General features: G+C 36.5%; 1 long non-coding RNA gene across 3 annotated transcripts in view; it reads right to left on the reverse strand.

Moving 5' to 3' along the window:
• The window catches only part of LOC123573624 (uncharacterized), a 253,019-nt gene that overhangs the window by 36,759 nt on the left and 188,377 nt on the right, over nt 1–27,883 (reverse strand). The window contains exon 1 of one of the 3 annotated variants that reach the window (XR_012435356.1): nt 26,588–26,761. The exons of the other annotated variants lie outside the window; for them this stretch is intronic. This is a non-coding gene — a long non-coding RNA (uncharacterized lncRNA). Of the gene's footprint in view, nt 1–26,587; nt 26,762–27,883 lie in introns of those variants that run through there. 3 annotated transcript variants of the gene reach the window in all.

The raw sequence follows: 27,883 nt of genomic DNA on the forward strand, positions 1-27,883 counted from the left end.
CAAGTTGCTTTCAGTTAAAGCTTATGCTACTTGCAACGCCAATAGTCCTGGTCTTCAGGACTAGTGTCAGTCTTCAGATACGGGGCCCTGTCAGCTTTGGTCCAGCCTTCCCAGATGGGGACTGGTCCCTTAGCCTCAGCATGTCTCTCCTGTCCTCCAAAGTTTTTCACTAACTAACGGATTAAGTCCTGTACCCAGAGGTAATCGAGGGCATGTAATGTAAAAAAGCATGTTTTCTGGACTTTATTCTGCCTCCACTGAGTCAAGCTCATTTGTACCGCAAGGATTAGTCTGATGAAAACTGTGGAAGAATAGGTTTCCTCCCACCATGGAGTGGTGGCCTGGGCTATCCAAGGTCCAGCTTGCAAAGGATTGATTTCAAAGGTATTCCTTCTGGAATTTCTGGACAACAGTAGACCCCAAGTACATCTCTTCTACAGCCATATGGCACTTACTTTTGAGGTTCCACTCCTGAGCTCTTACCAAGGCCACAAAGTAAAGGAAGCAATAATTGTTCTCTGGCCACCACACTTTCCAAAGTAGAGTTCACCTGATAGTTCCATACCCACTCTCAGAGCAAAGTACAAGCTTCCTGTCCAGGTTAAACATCTGTTGGCTGAGGTATGTTTGGGGCTTCAGAGGTGAGAAGTCAGGCTACATAAGATGCAGGGGAGGAGTGGGAGCAGTTCAGTAGTGCTGCTTTTGGTCTTCTGAGTGACTGGAGTAGGGATTTGGAAGTTGGGATAGAGGGGGAAAAAAAAATAACGTGCTTAACCTGTAACTTATCAGTAACCATCAATGATAATCTTATTGAACATATGGTCATTCATTCTTTGTCGGATTTATACTCTGTTTCAACACAGCACTGTTATAGAGACAATGACTCAAGCAAAACATTTATTCTTGCTGAAGCTGTCTTCTCAAAGGTTTTCCTAACAATTACAGATCACTAAGAAGAAAAAATACCTCCTGTGTATACAGAATCCTCTCATCTACAGATGAATTAAAAGAAAACCAATAAAGTTCCATATTGAAATCCTAAACTTGCTGCTGAAAATAGCATCAAAAATTTTGAAATATTTATACAAATTATTAAGTATTTTTTTTGTCTTTAGATATATAAGAATGTGATCTAACTTCTTCACAAATAAAAGGAATTATCAGCACACAATAAGCATGATGAGCAACAAAACATCATCGGAAAATAACCATTTTTGCCAGTGACACTCATTCATTCCTGTCCCAAGCATTTTCCTTCTTGGATAGATTGTCTCTCCTCTGTGTTTGAGGGAATTTTGAATGCTTATCTGAAGTAGGACTCTAATGACAATGATAATAATGACAAAAGCAATAAAAGAGATAAGAAAGTAGTAAAAAGTATATGTGATTTTCAAGATAGCATAGACATAACAAGTATAGATCTTTGTTCTTCACCATAATATTTCAATGAATACTATGAATTGTATTCATAGTGTATTTTTCTTATTAACATACGATTTTCTGTCACTACCTAGCTCAGAATTTTTTAGCAATTATCTCAATCTTTTCAGATTTCAGTTTTGTCATTTGTACAATAGGAGAATTGTCATCAGCCCTCTAGGTAATATTTAATAAGTGTATCTTCACTTCTCCTTGCCTCAAGTGAATCCCAAATCTGTTTGGATGACTTGGAATCAAATGCTAAATCAAACAAATCAAAACTTTTATGAGGTCATGCCAAAACACTGGAGACCAATAGAATATTAGAATACCAAAGTAATTATTTCATTGGATGGCACTTTGCTTTATGGAGAATGATTGCCATTAATCTAAAACAAACTAAGACCCTTTGGCTCCTTTTCTTTCAGTGTTTGAGATGTCCTGCTGTTACTACCAAAACTAAAACCCAGCTCTGCCTACCATATTCAAGCCTGGCCAGAGAAAACACACATGAGAGTCTTGCCTGTCTCAAAACAAATAGAGAAACAAATTCTGTTTTCACTTCTTTTGCAATATCTTGCTTTACAGAGCATAGCACCAAAAAAAAAAAAAAAAATCATGCATCAACATCAATTTCTGACAGTTTCTTATGTGCCAGCCTAAGGCACATGTTCAGATAAAGGACATTTCACAATTTCCCTGAGTCGAATGTTCTACTTTTGGCTCTTCTACCATACTCACTATTTCTAATTCTTCTCGGTTCACAGATCTGCTAGAGTGCAACACAAAACCACAGAAATGTCAAAAAGAAGTCTTGGAAATAAGGACTGTAAAGTCGCAATTGCACGTATGAAAAACAAAAAAAAATAGACCATGTGTATAAACTTGTCTTCCAAGCATTTAAAATATATTTATCCTCAATTTGTAACATTTGGATTCCAGAGGAATTAAAAACTGTGAATTAAAATAATGCATCAACCTTAGGGCAAAAGTGAATCATTTTGGCTTAGCCTATCATCTGTGGTGAATCAATTTTTTTTTAGTTTAAACTAATTTAAGCATAAAAATTAAATAGCTCAGAAAAGCAAAAGACCGTAATAGACTCCTTAACTATTATTAGGACACGCAGCCTCCTTTAATTCTATATAATCATCCTAACAATTTTCAAAAAGTTAATATCCTCACTTAGCTCTTACATGTAAAAAATTTAAGTATCTCAATTTCTAAAATACTGTCTTATAAACTGTACCTTGACCTGTAATCCCAGTACCTTGGGGGCTGAGGCAGGCAGATCATCTAAGGTCAGGAGTTTGAGACCAGTCTGGCCAACATGGTGAAATCCCGTCTCTACTAAAATACAAAAATTAGCTAGTCATAGTGGCAGGTACCTGCAAACCCATCTACTGGGAAGGCTGAAGCAGGAGAATTGCTTGAACCCGGGAGGTGGAGGTTGCAGTGAGCAGAGATTGTGCCACTGTAGTCCAGCCTGAGCAACAGAGTGAGACTCTGCCTCAAAAAAATTAATTAAATTAAAATAAATAAACTGTACATGGAGAAGAATTCAAATTTATATTAACAGGCAACTGACAGATAGCTGCGTTTGATACTTTACGTTTTGGTTGTGTTCTAGAGCAGCAGTCCCCAACCTTTTTGGTGCCAGAAACCAGTTTCATGGTAGACAATTTCTCCACGGACACGGGGGTGGGGGATGGTCTGGGGATGGTTCAAGAGCATTACATTTATTGTGCACTTTATTTCTATTATTATTACATTGTAATATACAATGAAATAATTAAACAGCTCGCCATAATGTCAAATCGTGGGAGCCCTGAGCTTGTTTTCCTGCAACTAGACGGTCCCATCGCGGGGTAATGGGAGACAGTGTCAGACCATCAGGCATTAGATTCTCACAAGGAGCGTGCAAGCTAGATCCCTCACATGCACAGCTGACAATAGGGTTCGTGCTCCTGTGAGAATCTGATGCTGCCACTGTCCTGACAGGGGGCAGAGCTCAAGCAATAATGCAAGTGATGGGGAGGGGCTGTAAATACAGATGAAGCTTCGCTGGTTCACTGGCCACTCACCTTTGCAGCCTAGTTCCTAAAAGGCCACAGACCACCATGGCTAAGGTGTTGGGGACCTCTGTGCTAGAGGAATAAGAACTACCTTTCCTTCTTAGTATTTAATGATCTATGTATTTCTCTACTTTTTTCTTCTCATACCCACTTTAATTTCGTGTAATCTTCACAACAATAAGGAGAAGTATTGTTATTTTCAGTTTACAACTGGAAGAAAAACAGCACAGTTTAAGGGAGGTTAGTTAACTCATTCAAATTCCTACTACTGGTACGCAGCAGAATTAATAACCAAACACATGACAATATGACTCCAACATGCAGTAGACTACACTGAAGAAAACAATGAGTCACCTAAGAATCCCCACTACCTAAACAAATAAACCGGATCCAATTACATAAGCCCTTCTTCCATTCAGAAAGGGTGACCAGTGCCAGGGCCTGTATCATAGGATATGTTATTCAATGTCCCCTGTGAAGTTTCAGACTGGAAACAAATCTAAGCAAACAGTATAAGCCATCAACACAGCAGATTCTGAAAACATTTATCCATGTCACATTCAACATCTCTCAAAACTTAATTTTCATTATTTACCAATTTCTTCCAAAATCTTAAGTTTCATTCAATGTAAAATTTGGAAATAAAAGGAGAGACTTTTCTCAATGACTTATTCCTTGTTCATTCCTGCTCCTTTTTCCTGTCTTTATAATGCCTATTTTTCATGGCTTATCGGTACTAGCCACTGAAAATCACAAAAAACTATTAAGTTTTATGTAACAGAAAATATTAGTCACTGAGTTTAAATATTTTATTATTTATGGTAAGGGTAGGAAAGCAAAAATTAAAGACCTTCAGGCCAGGCATGGCACTCAGGCCTGTAATCCCAGTTTGGGAGACTAAGGTGGGGTGATCACTTGAGCCCAAGAGTCAGAGGTTATAGTGAGCTACAATCACACTACTGCATTCCAGCCTGGGCAACAGAGTGAGACCCTGTCTCAAAACAAACAAACAAAAACCAAATAAATCAAAACTAAAGACCTTCAGAGTTACTAAGTACATTTATACAATCCTTTGTAAGTGGAAATTATTAGCTACCAATTGTCCAATAATTGTTCTGCTACAGGCACCATATTGAATGTTTTATGTATTAATATCCGTTTTTTTTTTTTTATTCCAGCAGCAAACTCTTGAGCTATTATTGTAAATAAGTGTCAAGAAATAAAAATAGCTTCAGCTGGGTTAAATAACTTGACCAAACTGATTCAATTAGCTAGAGACAGGACAGGGTCTCAGCCCAAATCTGTCTGACTTATAGATGTTATTTATTTTGTCTGCCAAAGTCAGAAGGGCCTAGGTTCAAATCCCAGTTCTGTCACTTAAAGCAGTGCTCAAATTGTTTGGAAAAGAAATAAATTAACTCAAAAATGTTTTCCATAGATGAGAATGAGCATAGCCTGTTCAGAGACACTCAGGCCTGAGGATACCTGTCCTGCTGGCACAGAGGCTTCTCAATGGAAGGTGCCTGTCCATTTGCTGACATACAGTTGGGTTGGGAGAAGACAAATTGAATGAGTGCCAATTTAGGAAACTGTGGATTAACTATAATTGCTAACATCAACGTAGCAATTATAAAATGGTCAGGAAGAGATAATTAAAGCATTCAAAACTGTGCAAACTCCACTTGTAGTAATTTCTAAAAAGATAGGCTATATGTGTTTCTAAAACAGAGTGGCTCTCTTCTGTTAATCCTGTAGAGGCCTTCCTCACTTAGTATCTGTGGAGTCACTGAATTGTCAGGGAATCATAAAACTATCACCATAAAGTAAAAATGGCTGGTGCCCTGCTCTGAAACCATGACTAATTAAAATTGCATGTGCAGAGGATCTATGTTTGTCCAAGGGGGTGACCACACTGACCTTTCACGTCTGCAGATTTGGAAATACATCTTGGGTTGGGCCATACTGGAAAGTATGTTTGGTGTCTCCTGTGAAGCACTGATTCATCTGGTCCAGAATGTCAGAATGTCAATACAGTCTCCTCTTCATTGCATCATTTTCTTTTTTCATTTTCTTCCTAAGGTGTTATTAGTAAGTTACCTGATACAAAGATGATAGACCTCATGTGCGTGTGTGTGTGTGTGTGTGTGTGTGTGTGTGTGTGTGTGTGTCTATATACTCTTTTCTAATGACTAGATCTTTGGCAATACCTTCTCAAGAGAGAACTGGGAGTGGAGAAACAGGGGCACTGAAGTCAGAGCCCAGGTACACTGGCAGGGACAAATAGAAAATCTTACCTAGCACCTGCACAGATGGTGGTTCAAATCAGTTAATTATTATTCTCTAACTTTCCAAAAACAAAATGTGTTCTGTTTTCCTCTTTTAATTTACTAGGGATGTTTTGGTTTTGTTATATATATTTTAAAAATAGTATTTTCAGATAAAGAGATGAATCTTTGTTAATATAAATCACTGAATTTTGTATTTCTCATTATCGCACCCAGCTCTCTCCAGCTTATTCCAAGAGCTAACAGCTATTACGTATACTCAGAAAAGTGCCATTGGATCTACCTATACCTCCCTGCCCTTGTGGCAGCTTAATGCCAAACCGGCTTAAACAAAGTTAGTTTTACCTTTTAGTAATTTGAATATTCCCCTCACCTAACAAATGAGTCTCAACTTTATCATTATATCACATATAAATCCATAAATGAGGGAAAATATTGGTGTTATTCTGGAAAAAAAGGAGAAAAAATAGGCTTTCTTATCTAACTCACCACAATGCAGACATGTTTCAAAGCCATCCTTTCAGGTTTCTTTGTATAAATAAAACTTTACTTACATATGACTTTGGTGTGGCTAACAGGGATGTAACCAACAATGACTCAATAATCAATCAACTGACCTAAGATTGAGAAAGAACTAAAAAAAAGCCTCAATCTGGGCCCGGCGCAGTGGCTCATGCCTGTAATCCCAGAATTTTGGGAGGCTGAAGCGGGTTGATCACCTGAGGTCAGGAGATTGAGAGCAGCCTGGCCAACATAGTGAAACCCTGTCTCTATTAAAACTACAAAAAATTAGCCAGGCGTGGTGGCAGGCACCTGTAATCCCAGCTACTCAGGAGGCTGAGGCAGGAGAATTGCTTGAGCCCAGGAGGCAGAGGTTGCAGTGAGCCGAGATCGCGCCACTACACTCCACCCTGGGTGACAGAGTGAGACTGTCTCAAAAAAATAAATAAATAAAAGCCTCAATCTGTATTTGGGTGCCTTTATTTTCTGATTTAGAATGGAAGGGGGAAATGGATAGAATGAACTATTCTTATTTAAGAAAGTTATATAACAATATTACAAAAATAAATGTTTAAAAAATATTCCACAGTATGACTTTGAAGAGGTGCCCAGAGCATTAATTCAACATAAAAATGGCAGAGACGAATGGCTGATTATGTAAGTCTGTATTATGTTTCTAGGTCCTGTCACGCCTGTCAGTGGGCTTGATAACTACTAGAATTAGGGCCCAAAAGCTGCCTGATGTATCAAAATGTCTCCATGGCACAACCTAGAGTAATTCTGTGGCTTAAGGGGAAAAATAATATTCCAATCAAAAAGAAAGCCACCAGGACAGATTTTAAAAGATCTCTTGCCAATCTCAGAATCTCTCAGCAGAATTTGGGAAAAAGATTACCTATGTAAAAATATCAACAAGAATAGAATAAATAAATATGACACTTATACTCATCTCTCATTATGAAAAACCTCAGATTCTGAGGCAGCAGCAGCCATTCTATTTACAAGGAAGTGCAAATAGTCAAGTCACTAATACCACAGGTATTTGGAGTACTTGGCAAGAGGTACTCGGAGTATTTGGCAAGAGGTACTCACTAGGATTTAATCATAATATTGGAATTCTCCCCAACTCAAAAAGACTTCTTCAAACTCAAGGATTCTTGATTCATGGCCTGGGGTCCATGAATAGGCTCCAGGGAAGTACATAAATTTGTATAATAAATAGTGTGGGGACATGGATTTTATATCTTACAAAGAGTGTATATAGATTTTATCAGTTTTGCAAAGGGACTCATGAATTATTTTTTAAAAAGGAACAACAACTGTTCTGGGTTCTGACACAATGAAATCTTTTTATTCATTCTAGTTTTTCTGCTCTAAGGGTCTCCCTTCAATAAGTTTAACAAGGCCATATGAGAAAGACGTTTCAACATTGCCATCCACCTAGTCACCAATGACTTTCTCTTTCACTTATAAATGACCCTCAGTAGAGTACAGTTCATAATATCCCACCTCCGTTCTTAGTCAATGTTGGATGTGACTATTTGTATCTTTTGCAGTGACTGTATCTCAGTATTTTATTAGGATGGGTCTTTCCACAGCTGCCCAGAATTCTCATTCGTTTAGTATTTATCAAACAGACTACGAAATACTTTTCTAAGAAGAATCTTTTTCTCATGTTCTTCCTTTTTATTATCTCCATCTGCCTTTCAGACACAATATAATGTCAAAAAAAAAAAGGCAGCATCTCAGTAATGTTTCTGGTGGAAATGATGAGTTTAAAGCAAATAAGAACAGTTTGCCTTTACAAAGCAACTGTGTCTCAGATTATTCTACATGTTCTCTCTTACATTATTTCTTTTATCACCAACATATAGCATAATATTTAATATCTCAGCTTTTGAAGTTACCAGCTTTGAATCCCAAATTTCCCAGTTACCAGCTGTGTGACTTTGAGAAATTTTCTTAATTTCATCTGAAAACTGAGCCTAACAATATAGTATCTATATCATAGTTTACTGGGAAAAAATAAAATAAGAAAATGGGTATAAAGCACTAACACTGATATATAGAAATGTTTAGCACGTGGTAACTTTCTTAAAGATTAAAACATCCTATGTGTTACACCTAAAGAAATGTTTAATCTGCAGTAGGGCAGTTCTCATTTACAGGGCCAGGCCCAAGAGACCAAATTGACCAAAAGGATTAGACCATACAGTTCTAATGAGTAAGCAACAGGGGCAGTCCTGTGGGTGGAGTGGTTGGAGAGCAGGCAGCAGACAGAGCTCCAGGACAGGGCAGGTGCAGAGTTCCACCTCAGAGACGTGCAGCTTTAGGCTCTGGACACGCAGCTTCAGTAAGCAGAGTTCAGGTTTAGCATCTACTCCAACCACTTTTAAGAAAATTTATGAAATCTCAAGTAACTAACATACTGAAGGACTTTGTTTAATAAACAAAGCACAGTATCAGATTGTGTCCATCTAAAAAGATGACTTGATACTCGATGACTAGTTACTGGACTCCTAGGATCTTCCTGTCAAAGGCCATAATTGGCACAGAAGTGGGAGATAAGATTGGACCTGCAGGCAGGTGTTAAGTGGTCCCAGCTGCCAGTGGTAGAAGCCAAGTAGATCATTATTCCACAAGCATTTACGATTGGCTTTCCATTGCTGAAAATTAACAATAATAAAATATCTACACCATTGCCTTGGGGATTTCTACTAGTCCCACTTCACAAACCTACTATTGTTATCCTACCTGATCTCCATTATGGAGCATACATCTCAGAGCTGCTTCATATTCTCTGCCCTCTGGCTCTCTGGGCCTCATGTTTTTGGACTGTTTCTTACTAACCTAGATCAACTGACTTGGAAGTTGGATCACACTTCATCTTTGCACCAATTCTTTTTAAACTGACCTCTCACATTTTGGCCCCACCTCTCAAGGCCTCAAATCTGGAACACAGACCCAAACTCTAATTCCTCCTAGGGAACAGGTAAAAAAAGTGTCCAGAAAAGGGCACCAAATTTGGAGGCAGAAAATTTTGATTAGAGTCTAAGCTGTGCCACTAACGAGCAATATAGCTTTGGATAATAACAGCTAAACATGGACTGAGCTCTTAATAATTAAATAACATTTAATCCTCACAAAACTCTGAGGTAAATTATATTATTATCTCCATTTTACAGTTGAGGAGACTGAGACACAGAGAGGCTAAATTTGTTGCCTAAGGTAATGAGGCTAGGATGTAGCAGGATTATTACTTAATGTCAAGCAGCTCAGGCTACCAAACTATATGCAACATGTCTTCATGTCCCTTCTTTCAGAGATGGAAACGCTTACAAAGCCAGCCTTCTGGGGTGAGGGGTTGTGAGCCTAGAACCCCGTAAAGTGTTAAAAGTGAAAATGGGATATGGACTCTGCGTGTTATACAAACAACGAGCATTTCTCTTTATTATTGTTTTCTCTTTATCAGTTTTAACTTTTTCAGTATTTTTACTACCCAGAAATCATGGTTTTGTGATTCTTCCTTTTTCTACCTTTAAAGAAATAGATTCTTTGTAATAAAAATTTATATATCTTCCTCCCTAATCACTTGCTTTGGCACATTTAGAGACAGAATGTTACTGTGTCTGATCTTCCCTACATCTTCTGCTGCGGGAATATTCTTTCCAGATTCATAATTTTATGACCATTCAAAAGAGCAATCTGTTATAATAGGACATCTCATGCACCAGCTCTGCTTTAAACCATTATTTAATTTTTCCAGTCTCCTAAAACTTTCACTTAATGTCTTTAGCCTTACGTTAATAGTTGTTCTTATTGTATAAATTGCCACCCTCTGTTGACATTTTTCTGGCTGTACACTCCTGCTTTCCAGCATTAGACCTTTAGACTACAACCTTCACTGCTTCGTCCTCTTCCTTTCATTCTTCTCATTCTTATTGACGGATTTTGTTTTGTTTTGTTTTTGCAGCTCTTTTCACTTTAATGGATCATTTCCCTCCCACTAGTTTGGAAAAGTAGACCAGTAGAATTTAAAATTACTACGGTAAAGAGATTCCCTAAAGGAACAATTCCCGTTGAGATGATATTTATACAATTTGACAGTTCTCAAAATTGCAAAATAGCCAGTAGTAACCAATGGACCCCAAAATGGAATAAGCATACTCCTGGGAAGAGAGGAGAAAGGAACATTAGAGAGGGCAGATCCAAACAGCTTACAAGGATCAGTGTTCTGAGGGAAGTGGAAAGTTCAGGGATACAAAGTGGGCTAACAGTCTTATCACTTCGAATCACTATTAGCAGAGACCAGAAAGATGCCCAAAGACAGAATCACCTATTCTATTGGTTAGGCTCACACTGCACCATAAAAGAATTGACCTTAGGTTAATGTTCTTAATCCTCTTCCCTGAATGAATACACCAAATATTCTTACTATTCTAACCTCTACTTTATGTTTTTAATATTACAATATTCTTCCCTTTCTGGAATATTTATAAACTTTTCATTCACTGTTACCAATCATTTTATCTGGCTCTTCTATTATGTATTTTAAGCATTCACTCATTTTCTCCCATTATTATCAGAATGAAAATAAACAGCTACTGTTATTTAATATATATCTAAAAGGGGAATTGCTAGGTTAGAAAAAGAGTCTTCAGTTTTAGTAGACATTTCCAAACACTTTCCCAACAGGTTGCACCACCAGCAGTAAATGAGAGCTCCAGTTGTTCCACATCTTAACCAACACTAAGTATGTCAGTTTTGTTTGTTTGCCATCTGGCATGCATTAGAGGTATCTCGTCATTATGATTTCAGGTTGCATTTTCCTACTTGCTAACAGAGTTGAACTTATTTTCATAAGTTCTTTAATCAGTTGGATATCTTCTTGTGGAGTCCCTATTAAATCTTTTGCCCATTTTTCTACTGAGATAGTCTGATTTTCTTTATTGGCTCATGGGAGTTCTTTATGTATTATTTGCCAGATAAATGTAGAGCAAATATGTAATTCTGTGTCCGTTTCTGTATATAACAACCTTTGTCAAATGTATAGCAAATATCTTCTCCCATTCTGAGTTTGCCTTTTCACTTCTTATTGGTATCTTTTAGTGAACAACAATTACTAATTAAATGTAGTCTGATTTACCAATATTTTACTTAATGGCTAGTCTTTTTGTGTCCTGTTTAAGAAATTTCTGCCTAATTGAAGATCATGAAGATATCTCCTTTGTCATCCTCTGTAAGCCTTATTGTTTTACCTTTTACTTCTATATTAAAATTGACCTGAAATTCATTTTTGTATATGGTCTGATGGAGGGGTCAATTTTTATTTTTTATACATGTATCCAGGTAACCCAACAACATTTAATTTAAAACTTACCCTTTTCCCACTGCTCTGCAGTACCAGCTTCATCAGGCATCAAGTGTGGTCTATTTCTGGTCTCTGTTCTATTTGATTGGTTTATTAGTCTATCCTGACACCAATACCACAATGTCTTAATTATCTGATAGAGCAAGTCTGAAAAATGTTTTTTTTTCTTTTTCTGATTTTTTAACTCTTTTTAGCTTTTTCTGATATTTTAACTCTTTTAGCATTTTCACATGAATTTTGGAATCAAATTGTCAACATTTACCCAATTCTGGTAGAACTAATAACATTGATTCATAAGGTTTTATGTTCTTCAGCAGATAATCAGGCACAGCATTTATTCATGGCATGTCTCAACCAAAACTTTTTCTTATATACAACCAAGTATCCATTCAGCTTCTTTCTGTGTGTGCATTACTCACACAGCACCTGTTTACACGTCCCTCCCTGATGTTTCTTGGGCCCTAATCTTCCCATTTGTATCTTTTTTTTTCTTTTCTTTTTTTTTTTTTTTTTTTTTTTTGAGACAAAGTCTCATTCTGTCATCAGGCTGGAGTGCTATGGGATGATCTCGGCTCACCGCAAACTCCAACTCCGTGGTTCAAGCGATTCTCCAGGCTCAACCTCCTAAGTAGCTGGTATTACAGGCATATGCTACCACATCCAGCTAATTTTTGGATTTTTAGTACAGATAGGGTTTTAACCTTGTTGGCCAGGATGGTCTTGATCACCTGACCTTGTGATCCACCTGTCTGAGCCTCCCAAAGTGCTGGGATTACAGGTGTGAGCCACTGCACCCTGCCCCCCATTTGTTTCTAAAACCAGATTTGTAGAGAGGTAAGGCAATAGGTGTTTGACGATGATATTGTCCTCTAGCATCTAATCCTCTCCCCCTCTTTCCTTTTAATAAACATATTTGGTTAAAACTCCTGACTTCATTTTACAGGTTATTTCACCTTTTCCCCATATGTCAATGAAACAGCTGCCAAGAGATTGTTTAGACAAATCTTAAAAGTCTTTCTGAACTCAGAAATAAGAACCTCAGAGCCAGAATCATTTCCCCTCTTCAACAACAGGACTGTGTTCCTCATTTCTTGAGCTAAAATGCCTGCTGTTAATTCACTTTTATCCTTAGCCTTTGACTGAAATTTCAGCATAAGTCTGCATTCTTTCTCCAAGGGAGGGAGAGGGAAACATTGGCTTTGGAGTCAGAACAACTTGGATTCAAATCCAGCTTTGATATTTAGTAGCTCTGCTTAGGGCAAATAGTTTGATGAGAGGATTTCATGAAATCATGTATTTCAAGCTTCTAGCATGGTGCCCGCTGCGTAGGAGATTCTTGTCAACTGCTACCTTTTCCTTTATTTCAGTCCAGTGCTCTTTCTTAAAAACATCTATAGAAATTATAATCTCTGTCTTTTGGTGCATGTTCAACTGTCTATCTTTATTCTTATCCCAATCATCATTCTCTACTGACCCACTATAAAATGTTACTATAGAATGTTTTATTAGTGTTTAACAATCTTTCTCACATACTCTTAGTTCTAACTTTATGTGCTTTTATCATTTGTTAATAAATATTTGGGTTTTTTACCTTTGTTATTTCTGTTCATAATTTGTTCCCCTTTTTTGCAGTTGCATATCTTTGTTGACTCTTACATTTGAAGCATTGGATTCACTGTGCCCAATGTCCTTAGGGCAGCCAATGTCCTCTGGACACTGCAGCCCTGCTTGTCAGTCACCTGAACTGACGCTTACTGCCCCTACTGGACTTCTCACTCCCACAGGTACCTCTGCATGTGCTCGGCACCTCCACCATGCTGCAGTACCTCTTGATTCTGCACCTCACCTACTGAAGCCACGGAGAGGCAAGAGTCACATTCTATTTGAAGCTACTTTGGGAGAATGTGTCTCCTTCCCTTTACTGAAACAACTCATCTGATGCAACCATTCAATCCTTCATTGGACATTTATATCATACACAGTTTTTAGTGAAAACAGCTCTTTCCTTTTTTATTCTGCATCCAGGAACATATCTCTGAAACAAGTATCAAGACAAACATAAAAGAATCCCGTCCCTCTGATGACTGAGGCCATGGTTGGATTACCTCATCTGGCTGACTTTTTCTTCCCTTAGGATGGGCTAGTTCCAAAAAGAATCCTAAATTTCTCTTACAAACAAGCACCTGGAAGGCGAATTCCACCAGATTCCCAGAGAGGCTCAGATATGTCTAAATTAGCTACGACTAAGAATGAGCTTCAGCTAGAACCCCATAACACTGTCAAAGGTACCAAAAAAAACTATCTTTCTATATTACATTTATACACACTGAGTCTAGGAATGTGGCTTTATGTTTTTTTCTTCATAAAATACAGTTGGAATCCCCTCCCAGTCTATTCTTCTGATAACATATGGGGAAGATGACTTGACCTTTAATAATTTTTCCTTTCACATTTTATTTAGAGTCATACATATGTACTTATCTGATCTTATGTCTTCACCAAAATATAAATCTTCCAAACATGATTACATTTTTCAGACATTCATACTGTGGTTTGAATACAGAAAATTCTTACCCTTAAGACTTTCCTCCCTTACTGATCAGCAAAAATTGCCACAAATCCAGGTCTTTCATGCACAGCACATTTCCCTTTTGGTATTCAGCCTTGTTCCTTGCACCAAGTCACATACTGATGTCTCTTGTCTCAAATCCCCAAGGTCTCTTAACGCTCTCTGTGCTCTGCAGCCGAGAATTACAGCATGTTCCGATCAGAGGGGACTATACTAATCAGGAAATTCAAATGCTTCAGAATGCACATGAGGAAATTGAGACGAAAAGCTGAAGAGACCTGCCCAAGTCCACACAGGTGGAAATACCTTCATCAGCACCATTTTATCTTATTTATTCATTGATTCTCAGAAGTGCTATCATATTCTTAAATAATTTGTTGCTGTCATAGAAGAGTACACTTTTTTTTTTTTTGCAAAATTTTGTTCTCTAGAGTACACTCCCCTTACTATAATTTGGTAATTTGTTTTTTGCTCAGGATGTGGTTAAAGCAAGCACATTTATAAGGCAAATCAGGTAACCTGACATAATACAACGCATTACAAAGCCAAACATTAAGGAGTCTTCAGGAACCTTGAGGGAAGACACAAATATTTCTCCCACTTGACTCCACCCTATCTGGCTAGAATTCTAAGGCTGTGATACAGGAAGTGGATCTTCTCGTCCTTCTATTAGGATGAGACTCGGAATCCAAGTTGATGTATAAGAGATATAAAATGTTTCTCATCCTTCACCACTCAGAAATACCATTGAAATCCACAATCTCTTCTAATTCTCCAGTTCTTTCACTACACAAATGGAACAAGGCAGTAAGAGTTCCACTAAAAACTATTTAGAATTATCCATATTACCATTTTCTTCCTTTATACACATACTTGTAGACTTATTTATATGAAGATTTGATTGTCATAATAATACTTTTCTTTTGTTAAAACTGTTAAATAAATTTATTAAATTGAAAGTCACACTCTTTATTATCATTTAATATATAGTTGGGAACTTGAGAAAAGCATGGTCATGGTATTAAACTAAGCCGAGGACAGAGACCCCAAATCTTGTCCTTGTTTCATTAAAACCAACTATTTCTATTTAGTTGACAAGTGATTAAACAAAAACAAGGAGAGAGATCTCAAAATCACACCCTAATTCTTTGTTTCATTAGAACCAATTATTTCTATTTATTTGTTTATCCCACGCTAATTTATTGTCAACCAACCTATGTTATTCAAGGACTACGTGAAAATTCATGCTGATAAAAGAGATGCATTCACAGTTTTCAAATCAAAGACTTTGCTGGGTTTCTGAATCAAGAAATACTGCATGGCATTTTTGACTTGATATAGTTAGCACATCATTGTTATATATTCATCCAAGCATCACCTACTTCACTGTTAGCTGAAAGAGAACAGAAAAAAATAACATATTCAGAGCATACTATAAAATAAAGACAGGATCATCCTTTATTCCCTAACATTGAAGAAAAACTACCAAGAGTGAAGGAAAGAATGGTGCCATGCATGCCATCACTAAGCTAGAAATTTGTTCAAAGCCAAATCCCAGATGCAGACTAAATAAGCTAACTATTTAGTTGATTCTAACAGTATGAGGAAGGAAGTAAATATTTGTATCCATCCAGTGCCACTGAGCTCTGATTTTACCAAACCATACATTTACAGTTCCTGCCATTAAATCATGGGTCTCCAGAACAAAATATGCAATCATTATAAAGGGCCTTTTAAATTATTTAAAAATCAAGGACTTGAACTTTATCCAAGTGAGCACAGCACTCCTAATTATCTATTCTGAGAGTTGAACTTCTTTGGAAAATAGGTTATATGAGGTAATCCACACACAGCAAGGTTCACTGAAAAATGCAGGTGTAAGTCTGGTTAAAAAATGCAGCTTTTTACAAATCAAACACTTAAACCTCTTCAAAAATCTAAACACTATTTAATAGAAGCAAAAACAAGAAAATGCTTAACTCATATTAGGTAGCCTGTAGATTGGAAGATGGCATGACATAATGGAATGAGCTGCAAGTTCAGCATTTATAAACTATCTCCACAGAAATTAATTTTGTCACTGTGAGCAACTCAATTAATCTTATAAATTGGTGGAGCACCCTGAAATTCAGCAGTATGAAAAAATAACAGTAGCTTGATTGAACCCAGCTGACAAGTGGAATCAATGAAAATAGTTACAAGACAATTTAAGAAATTGTGGCAGAAATAGTAACTCAGAGTTCAGAAGATGGAAGCACAGGGGTAAACAAGCAATAAACCTCTAAGTAATGGGTTGGAAAGCTGGAGAAGAGGAGAGGTTCTCTGAATTCCTTTGAGCTTTGCTATTTGTCATGTGGTTCATGACTAATGGACATCATATGCTCTAGGCCCAGATGGTTTCACTAGTAAATTCTTTCAAACACTTAAGGAAGAAATAATACCAATTCTGCATGTTTTTAAGGACTGATAGAAAATAGACAAAAACGTAGGACATTCCAAGTAATTTGAAGAGGCAACATCACCCTGACCAAAATCAGACGAAGACAAAGAACTTACAAGGAAACTACTGACCACTATGCATTGTAATCATGAACAAACATACAAAAAGAACTCAACAAAATATTAACAAATCAAATTCAGCAACGTATAAAAAATAATAATACATCATGACTGGAGTAATAAGACATAATGACCCATATAAACATCATGGAGTTTAAATGGGAAAAGCAAGGTTGGTTCAATATTTTGAAAATATGTCAATGTCATTTATCATATGAACAGACTAAAAAATGATCTGAACAGAGGCAGAAAAATTATTTTTACAAAATACAGCATTTATGCATGATTAAAACTCTAAGAAAATTAGGCATAAAAGAGTATGTTTTGAACTTGATAAAGGGCATCTGCATAAAACCTGAGCTGAAGTCAAACTTACTAGGAAAAAATAAATCCTTCTCCTTAAGATTAAAAATAAGGCAAAAATGTCCTCTCCTCCCATCCCTAACCAATATCATACTACGGGTCCTACCTAGAATAATAGACCAAAAAAAGAAATGAAAGGAATATGTTATAAAAATAAATAAAATTTTCTCTATTCTTAGAAAACATGATTATCTATGTAGAATTTCACAAAGTTTACCCAAAAAGTTACTAGACATAAGAAGTCTATTTAGCAAGACTGTAGGATACCAGAGCAATATAAAAATAAAAACTATGTATCTACATGCTAGTAATGAACCATTTGACATTATAATTTTAAAAGTACCATTTACAACAGCAATATAAAACATAAAATACTTAGATATAAATATAACGTACAAAATCTGTAAGCTAAAAACTATAAAAGTTTAATGAAAGGGCAAAATTGAAAGACTTATGCATACTACCTGATTTTAAGATTTATTATAAAGCTACAATAATAATAATGTGGTCTCTGCAAATAAATAGATACATCGATCAATTAATTAGAACAGAGGGTCTAGAAACAGGTCCACCCAAATGTCAGCTGATTTTTTTCTAATGTGCCAAGAAATTCAGTGGAAAGATGGTAATCTTACTGAAAAGTTGTGCTGGACCTAAATATAAACCCTAGAAGAAAACGCTGGAGAAAATCTTTGCAACCTTGTGCTTCACAAAAATTTTTTAGAAGACTGAAAATATAAATTATAGAAGAAAATTAATAAATTGGACTTCTTCAAATTTGAAAGCTTCTACTATTCTAAAGATAACTATAAGAAAATTAAGAAACAAACCACAGACTGCAAAAATATTTGCAAAACACATTTCTGAGGACAGATATCCAGAATAATTTTTTAACTCTCATAACTCAGTAATAAGAACACCTATAATTCAATAAAGAATATTTTAACAGATACTTCAACAAAGAAGATATAGAGGTATAAGGTAAACACAGGTGATCCACATACTAATAATTTAAAAATTGCAAATTACAATCATAATAGGACACTAATATACAACTATTATAATGGCTAATTTAAAAAAAAAGTAGCAAGTATCGGCAAGAATGAAGATAAATTGGGACTTTTATACTTTGTTGGTATGAATGCAAAAATGATACAACCACTTTGAAAAACAGTTTGATAATTTCTTATAAAATTAAACACACACATACCACAAGACCAGAAATACCACTCCTAAGCACTTACCCAAAGGAAGTACAAACATATGTCCTTAAAGTCAATTAAAAAATGTGTATACAAATAATATTTTATTTATAATTGCCAAAACAATTTTGCTGGAAACAACCCAAATAACTATCAACTGGTGAAAAAACTGTGGTATGTTCATGTAATGAAATACTACTCAGTAATAAATAGAACAAACTACTGACACATGCAACAACAAGGATAAATCTCAAATGCAACATGCAGAGTCAAAGAAAACTGACTCCAAGAATACGTACTATATGATTCCATTCTTATGACATTCTGAAAAAGGCAAAACCATCGCAACTGAAAACAAATCAGTGGATGCCAAAACACAAGGTGAGGGTGAGAAGGGTTGACTACATATGAGCTTGAGAGAATTTTCAGGAGTGATAGAAATGCTCTACGTCTTGATGGTGGTAGTGCTTACATGACTCATGGTGAGATCAGAACATCTTGTGCCAGAAAGGAAGTATCAGTCAATTACAAAGATCCAGCAGAAGGACTCAGGAGCCAGCTTCAAGAGGTTTCCACTGGTCAAATGTGGAACATTCTGAGTATTCAAATTAATTACATCATAGACCATTGATTATAATAGGAATCCAAAGCTCATACTGAAGAAAGGGAAGGAAGATGGGAAAAAAGAGAGAATGCTCTGCTTTCTATCAAATTCCAGCTAATAATTACAGAAGAAATGATAGAATTTTAAAAATCACCATTTGGCAACCATCTTAAAATAACTAATTCAGACAAAAATCAACATCTAAAAATTGTGAAAACTTTAGTCACTACTATATATCACATAAAACAGGGACCCCAACACAGTGTCCCCATTCTGTTAGGAACCAGGCTGCACAGGAGGTGAGCAGAAGGTGAGTGAGTATTATCGCCTGAGCTCTGCCTCCTGTCAGATCAGCGATGACATTAGATTCTCATAGGAGCTCAAACCCTATTGTGAACTGCGCATACGAGGAATCTAGATTGTGTGCTCCTTATGAGAATCTAACTAATGCCTCATGATCTGAGGTGGAACAGTTTTATCCTGAAACCATTCCCTCTCTACATCCATGGAAAAATTGTCTTCCACAAAACCAGTCCCTGGTGCCAAAAATGCTGGGGACCACTGATCTAAAAGATTATTACTGGGTGAAAGTTTTATAAGAAACAAAATATTTAATGAGGCTCAAAGTATCTCCCACAAAACGCATATTGATTATTTTTAATAAGTACAAAATATTGCTTAATGAACTACAGAGTAGAAAAACCAAATTGACACTAACTTAACCAGTAATGACACAAATGGAAGTTATGTGTTTCCTAGTACAATACACTGTGAAGAAAACAGTACCCCTTCTGTAACATACCTGCCAGAAATTTATATTCTGAATCACAGCACAAGGAAACATTAGACAAAGCCAAACTGAGTGGCATTTTACAAAATAATCAGCTTGTACAGCTTTAAAATATCTACATGAAGAAGTAAAGAAAGGCTGAAGAGTCACTACAGATTAAAGGACAATGAAGATACATGGCTATTGAATGAAACTCTTGATCCTGGTTTCTGGACCAGAAAGGAAAAAGGGGAAAATAAAAGTTTTGTTTTTGTTTTTGCCCTTGTATTTTTTTTTTCTCCTTCTTCTTCTCCTTTGTGTCTGCTTCTACAAAGGACATTATTGGAACAAATACTGAAATTTTCATGGGGTTTGTGAGTTATAAAATAATATTGTATCAATGTCAATTTTCTGATTTGGAGATACATACATTGTGGATGAGTAGGAAATACACACTGCTTTATTTAGGAGTAACAGCATCACATCTGCAACACATTTGCACATGGAAATTAACAATAAACATTTGAAATGGAAGATAGATGGTAAATAGGTAAAAAGAAAAAGCAAATGTGCTAAATATGTTAATAGTTGCGGAATTAGGATGAAGGTTGAACAAGATTTCTGTGTACTGTCCTTGCAACTTTTCTGTAAGTTTGAAAGTATTTCAAAATAAAAGGTTTAAAAAGAAAGAGTATTATATTCCCCGTCTCTTCCTTTTTTAATGTCTTGAATTCCACAGAAATACAAAGGACCAGTTAGAAATATTCATTACTGTATTCTTCCTTTATATTTTCCTATAGTTTTTCAAATTTTAAATGGGTTAAACATTGCAATGTTAGGCAAAAAAAAATCACTTTTATGAAAGCCATGAAGATTGTACAATCATGTTTTTTCATTTATGTGATCATTACAGTCTCTTTAGCTTGGTCACAGTTCAGAGTTGTAAATACATCCGGGCTTGTGACTCTCTCATAAAATCTATTTAGTAAGGTTTTCCTTGAATAACATGTACTCAAGAAAGTCTTTTGACCTGACACCATCCAGCACTGGAATAAAAAATACTTTGCTGCTGAAATATTTGAAAACCCACAGTCATTTAGTGATAGATATGTGTATACTTGAACTAAAAGTATGAGCCTAGTTTTTATGAGGTTTGTGGGTATATAATTACTAGTATTAAATTATGTGTTCCATGTTGACTTACCATCGTATTTATTATTGCTATTAAAAATGCTGACTGCTATAGGTGACATGGTCTTCTTATTATAATACATAGCCTTTATCTAAAATAAAGCACTCTTATTTTCTCTTTCCATGACCTTTGTGAAAGAAGTCTAATAAACTTTATAGACTTTTTAGTGGTGGACACAATTGGGAAGGAAACCTCAGTACTGATTTCTTCTGAAATGAACATAGAGACCGAAGTTTGCAATGTGATTTTAAATCCACGGAAACTAATTAAAGAGGAAAAAATGTTGGTCTAGCTATAAAATTCAAAGTGTTGCTTTATTCTGAATTACTGGACATACCCACAACTGGTACAATAAACAACCAAAAATAGAAGAAATTGAGAAAGTTAAGCTGGTTTTTAACTTTCATTGTTTTGCATTTTCCTTTGTCGTTGTTTAGTTTACCAGATCCATTCAAGTGTGAAACTTCTTACACGACAGGCAATAAATATAAAGTATCGATGTTCACAATGTAGAAAGAGATGAGCTATGCTTGTAGATGCCCTCCTTTATACTCAGTCACAGACTGCCAAGCAAATGGTGTGTACATTCTTAGAGAGAGAGGGAGTTGCAGATCATACTGACCATTTTTGAATGCCAGTCAGACCTGCAGCAGGCCCTCATCCCACCACAACCACCACATTGTCACCTCTACAAAGGCTGTGATGTGCCTTTTAAAGAACAAGATAGACATCGGGTTGTCTTGGGGAAAATAAATAAACCTATGAATGAGTGAGGCTGTGTCACTTACCTTCCTTTCCTCTTCAATTCACAAGAGTAAAAAAAATTTAAAAGGCAACATGTACTTCAGAAGGCATCAACAGTCAGACCAACAGGTAGAACAGTCCCTAGTGGGTTTATAGAGAAAGGAATTGTACATTTTCACAATAAGATGAAAACCTTTCAGTCAACAGAACGTTGCTCAAAGGCCAGCAAGCATAATCTTTTTTATTTCCAGTCTAGCCTGAAGCAGGCCTCTATGAGTCCCTAGGCTGTACTTCATGAAGGAGCCCTTGCCATTTCATTACAAACTGAGTTTTCATTCATTTGGAAAATATGTCCACTTTCTAACTGCAAATCAAAAGAAAAGGCATAGTCATAACAGAGAGGGGGAAAGTGTGTCTTACTTAAAATTTTTTAAAAATTAAAAGCAATGCCTCATCTCCCAGGACCCTGTCAGACCAATCAATGTTACTGGGCAATAATCAGCCTCTCTGCACATAGTTTTAAATAAAATCTTGCTCTAAGACTGAGTTTTCAGAGTACTGCCTAGTCCATGAACTGATGCGTTCAAAAATCACATGCTCTATTTAAAAACACAATAGAAACTACTACTACCATTTCCAGTTTCACTGTATACAGAGATAATGTGCACTGGAGTAAAGGGATACAATGACAAATTCTAGTTTTTAGCAAAATAAGTAAAACAATAATTAATTGTTACCATCTGGTTTTAGTTTCCTGGTAGCACAACTAGCTGCCTGTATTTTAACCATCTAACACAACTTTCTGTAACAAAATTTTAAAAAGTTCCATATCCTGAGTTTTAGTTCTCTGTGCTGTGATAAACTATGTAGTCCTTAAAACCTAGATGACACTGCTGTGAACTGATCTAAGCCAATTTGGTTTTGTACAACTCTTTGTTGTAAAATCTGGAAGTCAGTGAAGGCGTTGAGGGTTAGCTATTCCCCACAACTTCATTGGTTTTAACTGAAGCAAGTTTCAAACCAGATTTTACCCGACATATGGGCATTGGCTTAATAAACAGGCACAAGAGTTCCTTCACAAACTCAGTGAAGTCTCAGCTCTGTCCTTCCCAATGTCCTTGCATGAAAAGTTAATGCAGTCAATTCTGGCTGATTTGCATGGCCCAGTGCAAAACAAAAACATGGGGCTCCTTGTTCCAAATTATTAAGAATTTCAAGAACGTGACAGCATTAAACCAAGCATAGATCCCTTAATTAAAAAGGATCCCTTTAAACCCAAGATACCTTGGGTCATATGGGCATATGAAGCTGGCGCTGCCTTCAGAACAGACACAAGAGTCCAGAGACCAGATTCTGTTCCCTTATAGTCAGAAGCAGAGTCAGGCAACAACAACTCACCTAAATCAGTGACTGGAGAAGGAACTGAAATCAAGCCTGAGGTTCCATCCCTCACTGGAAAAACTTACAATATCACTGGATTATTATATCCTATTAGGACAAGTATGAGAAATATCTCTAAAATATTTTAGCCAATCCATATATACTAAATACCTTTAATTTTATCCCTGACAATCTATTCCTAAGATTCATCTTGCTGTTATCAAGCTACTAGTTACAAGGAAAACCCCATTTCTGATATTTAATATGCTCATTAGCAAAGTCAAAGACAGATATTGATACAAATTACTGAAGTGCTTAAAATACCCACCACTGGGTAATAGAATTCTCAATTAAAATGTAGAAAATAATCCCCAAACAGAGCCTTCCTGATTAGGGCATCAGACTGTCTTTAGAATGAGGCTTAACCTAACTGGTACATACACAGTCACTCTGTCTAGAAGCCTGCATACATCACAGTCATCACAAAAGACAATGACTTCCAAAGCCCATGGGCCGCAAAGAAAAGCAGATACTAGAAGGCCTGTAACTAAAACTGACAATTCCCCAACAGGTAAGTGTTTCTGTCTTTTCCAGTCCCATCAGAATAAAGTTGGGCATATCTGCCAAAACATCACATCAGCTGTTAGGATGCAGTTGCAGGTAGAGAAACAAAGTACCAAGGAAACAATGGAGGGGAAGATTCTTTTTAAGCTTGTTTTCCGATTGGATTAAACATACCCTCTTACCTTCAAAAAATTTATAGAAGATGAATGAAACTTCTTGTCATTTTAGATTTAATATTCAACATTTAATTTAATCAAGAGAATGCTTTGTTTCAAACTATTAGTAGTCACAGGAAAAAAAAAAAAACGTGAATATGTGTCTGAAACCTCACCTCTAGTCAAGAGCTGCCAAATAAAATAGTGATAATTGAGAGGAAAGGGAGAGGAGGAAGGTAGATGGAGGAAGGAAGTAGAAGAGGGAATAGGTAAAGAAGTTCTAGGAAAAGGGATAAAGGAGAAAAAGGGGAAGGAAAGAGAGAAAGGAGAAGAGAATAGCTGAGAGTGGAAGATGGTCTTTAAGAACTCAGAAAAAAAAATTAAAACGTCTTAAATTGAGAAGCAAGCATAACATTAGCTATTAAATTAAGACTAGAATAAGAGACAAATATAGTCAACAAAACTTCAGTGAATAATATTGCCCCTATTTGAAATATCCTTCATTAAAGAAAACTTTCCCATTCTTCCCCCATTTCTATCTCTGCCCCAATTTGTGTTTGAACCTGACAGATATGGGAATCTGACATTGAGCTATCACTATAAGTATCACATACTCACATTTTTTAACTACAAAAGCTACTGCTGCTAGAATCCCTAAAGGTAGCTTTCCTGTGGAGCCTAATACACATTCAAAATTAGAATAACCTGGCCAGGCGCAGTGGCTCATGCCTGTAATGCCAGCACTTTCAGAGGCTGAGGTGGGCAGATCACAAGGTCAGGGGATGGAGACCGTCCTGGCCAAAATGGTGAAACCCTGTCTCTACTAAAAATACAAAAATTAACTGGGCATGGTAGTGTGTGCCTGTAATGCCAGCTACTCAGGAGGCTGAGACAGGAGAATCACTTGAACCAGGGAGTCAGAGGTTGCAGTGAGCCGAGATTGTGCCACTGCACTCCAGCCTGGTGACAGAGCAAGACTCCGTCTCAAAAAAAAAAAAAAAAGAATAACCTATGTCCTTTAAATTCTTTTTTTCATTAATTTTAAAATTTATATATGTTGATCATTGTTTTAATTTCCATATAACGTATATATGCACTGAAACATCACAGTGTAATCACATAAATTCTTGAGATGGTAATTTAGTTAATATTTTTCCATTTCAACCCACTGTTCTATACTCTGCTTTGTGCTGTCAGGATATGTGTCTGCAAACCACATTTCAGCTTTGCTGGCTGATTCTCAGTTAGGCTTTGTTAATGGGAGCATTAGATGGAGGATTCAAGGTTGGAGCTATAGCAAAACATCACATTGTACTCCATAAATACATACAATTATTATTTGTCAACTCAAAATAAAATTTTTAAGAATAGAGAAGAAACTGTTTCTTCCTGTTCGTGTGCTGTTCCTGGCAGCTTAACCCTGGCAATGACCGTTCACTCTGGCAGTAGCAGAGTGGCATCAGTCATTTACACTTCTAGCTTTTCCCACATTTCCCACAGCAGCCTGTTCAGAAATGCCAGTACCTGCCAGCCAGAGGTCTGAGTCCCAGCTCCATAGCTTCTTCCCTTGATTCCCCAAGCCCTGGGAGTAGTAGCTGCTTCCTGCAATGAATAATTCTGCAATACCGAGTTTTCCTTTTTTGCCTTTTCAGTGCTCCAATACCTATTTAACACTTTTTATATTAATCCTCTGTTAGAATTACTAGTGTGGTTTTTATCTCCTCACTAGACCTTGACGTATACAGCTCCTTCTCATCAAAGAAATACATTTTGTATATGATAATCATTTTTGAAATTTAGCAATCTCTCTACCCCATAGAAACCATTTATACCATGACAGACAGTGCTTACGCAGTTAGGACAAAGGTAGATATTTTAAATAGCTAGATTAAAATTAAACAAGAATGTACAGTTTTAACATTACTACAGGTAGATAAATAAATGCAATTATGGTGAGAAAAATGATGGAGTGGCACCTAAATTTGTGATGTTTGTCCCTAGTTGACGAAACATGACATCGTTTTGCCCTAGGACTGAAGCAAGTTATTACCTATGCATGAGGCTATATAACTTGCTTCTGATCTTCAGAACTTAACAGTTGTCAGCATAACCCTCCTCTGGGATGCTAGACCCAAAATTTAAAGAAAAATTTTCCCTGTCTTTCTCCTGCCTCCTCCTCTGTCTCCCATGTATATGTCCCTCTGACCAGAGATTTCTTATAAGATTTGGCAATTAAACAAACCTTCCAGAAGCCCCAAGCCAAGAACAAGAGGATAAATAAAGTGAAAATTCCAAAGATTGAGAATTAAAGCCTTAGCCTTGGAAAACGGGGAGAAGTGGTTCACCCGGAACAAAAATAAAACCCCAGAGTCAGTCAATTAGATTTAAAGAGAGATTTGGGAAGTGCAGGTGAAAGGAGTGGCTCAAAAAAAATAAAAATAAAAAGAGAGACAGACTGTTCACCCTTTACATCTTTGTGGGTCAAGTTTTTATATACATTTCTCTACTTGGCCCTCATTACAACCTGCAGAAGCACTTAATGACCAATTTACCCATGATCACACAGCAAATAAACAGTAGCTCTCGATCGATTAAAACTCAGATCTATCTAACTCCACAATCTCTGCTCTTGACACTATTCAATACTGCATCCTGTTGGGAGGAGACAAAGGCAATTATAAGGGATAATGTAGGAGTGGGACACTGATTATCAGTGTTTATCAGCATTATCAGCATGATGGAGAGAGGGGTTGCAGGGATAGATGGTAGATAGGTAGACAACAGACAGACACACAGGCAGACAGATAGATAGATAGATAATTACATCTTACTTACCTCTCTGTTCCTGATCTTAGACCAGCTTAAATGCACCTTCTGGTCCCCTCAATGGACAGCACAATAAAAGATCCAACCCAACATTTCCAGATGTAGGAAATTATCCAATGCGTCAGTGCACCAAAGATGGTGTCTTTTCATGATGCTCAAAACCAGGGAGCTCTAGCAGAAACTGAATTCTATTGTCACAGGCCCATTATAAATTTACAAAGTTAAGCTCTTACATAATATTCAATCATTCTTTCTGAAAAGTTCATAAAATATTTCACAGTTCTTCAGCATATGGATAAATCTTTCATAGCTGACAGAAACAGATAGAAATAAGCCACAAGACAAGAGGAAATAGACTACAATAAAATCGTCAATATTTCCCAGGTGCCATTTCAAGAGAAAGTGTGATGCAAGGAAACTCTAAGCTGTGAGAATTCTTTCTATGCTTTTAAAAATCACCCCTTTAAAATGCACATTTGGTCAGAAACTCAAAATAGAACCATTTAAAATTAGTAGTATTAAATGCAAACTGAGAATGGGGAAATATCATAAATGTCTTTCAGGGAAATAAACAGCTACAAATTAGCAAAAGAAGCATGTAAAGCAATTATATAAATGAGGTTTTCATTCTGAGCTAATGACTTGAGTGAGGTTACAAGTGGTTGGCTGTGAGTGAAAGAAAAACAGAAAGGGGAACTCTGTGTCTCTTGTATGTGGTAATCCAGGGTGCATATGACTCTACAGAGAGGAATTAGTTGATGTTGTTGCATAACCAAATAACCCTCACAGAGATGTCCTGAGGCTACACCACAGCTTCCCATTTCCCTGCTCTGGGATCTTCTGATCCGTAAATTCTCCCTAAGCTAATTTTGCCTGCATTGACATTACGTGAGCACTTTGTTTTGTTTTATTTTTGCATTCCAAACTATACATCTGTCTTTGGAGTTTTTTTTTTTTGTTTTTTTTTGTTTTTTTAGGCCTCCTCTTAACCTGCTGGTCTCACACTAAATGTGCCACTAGAGGATGGGAATACAATGTCTCTACTTTGCATGTTTCCTATTTGGTCCATCAGATCATCAGATGTCACATGAGGCATAAATCTTGGCAGAATTCAGTGAGTTTCATATAAACTTTAAAATTATATCTCAAATAAAATAATATAGACTTATTCTTCAGAAATCAGGGAATCCATCATGTGACACAATGTAACAGCTCTGAGACATTAAAAGAGTTTGAATGAAGGTGGTAGCACTTAGAATGAAAATAATAATAATAGGCAAGCTTTATTGAGGACTTACTGTCCTG

This window comes from Macaca fascicularis, chromosome 5 (assembly GCF_037993035.2).
Source record: "Macaca fascicularis isolate 582-1 chromosome 5, T2T-MFA8v1.1".
NCBI classification, from domain to species: Eukaryota; Metazoa; Chordata; class Mammalia; order Primates; family Cercopithecidae; genus Macaca; species Macaca fascicularis.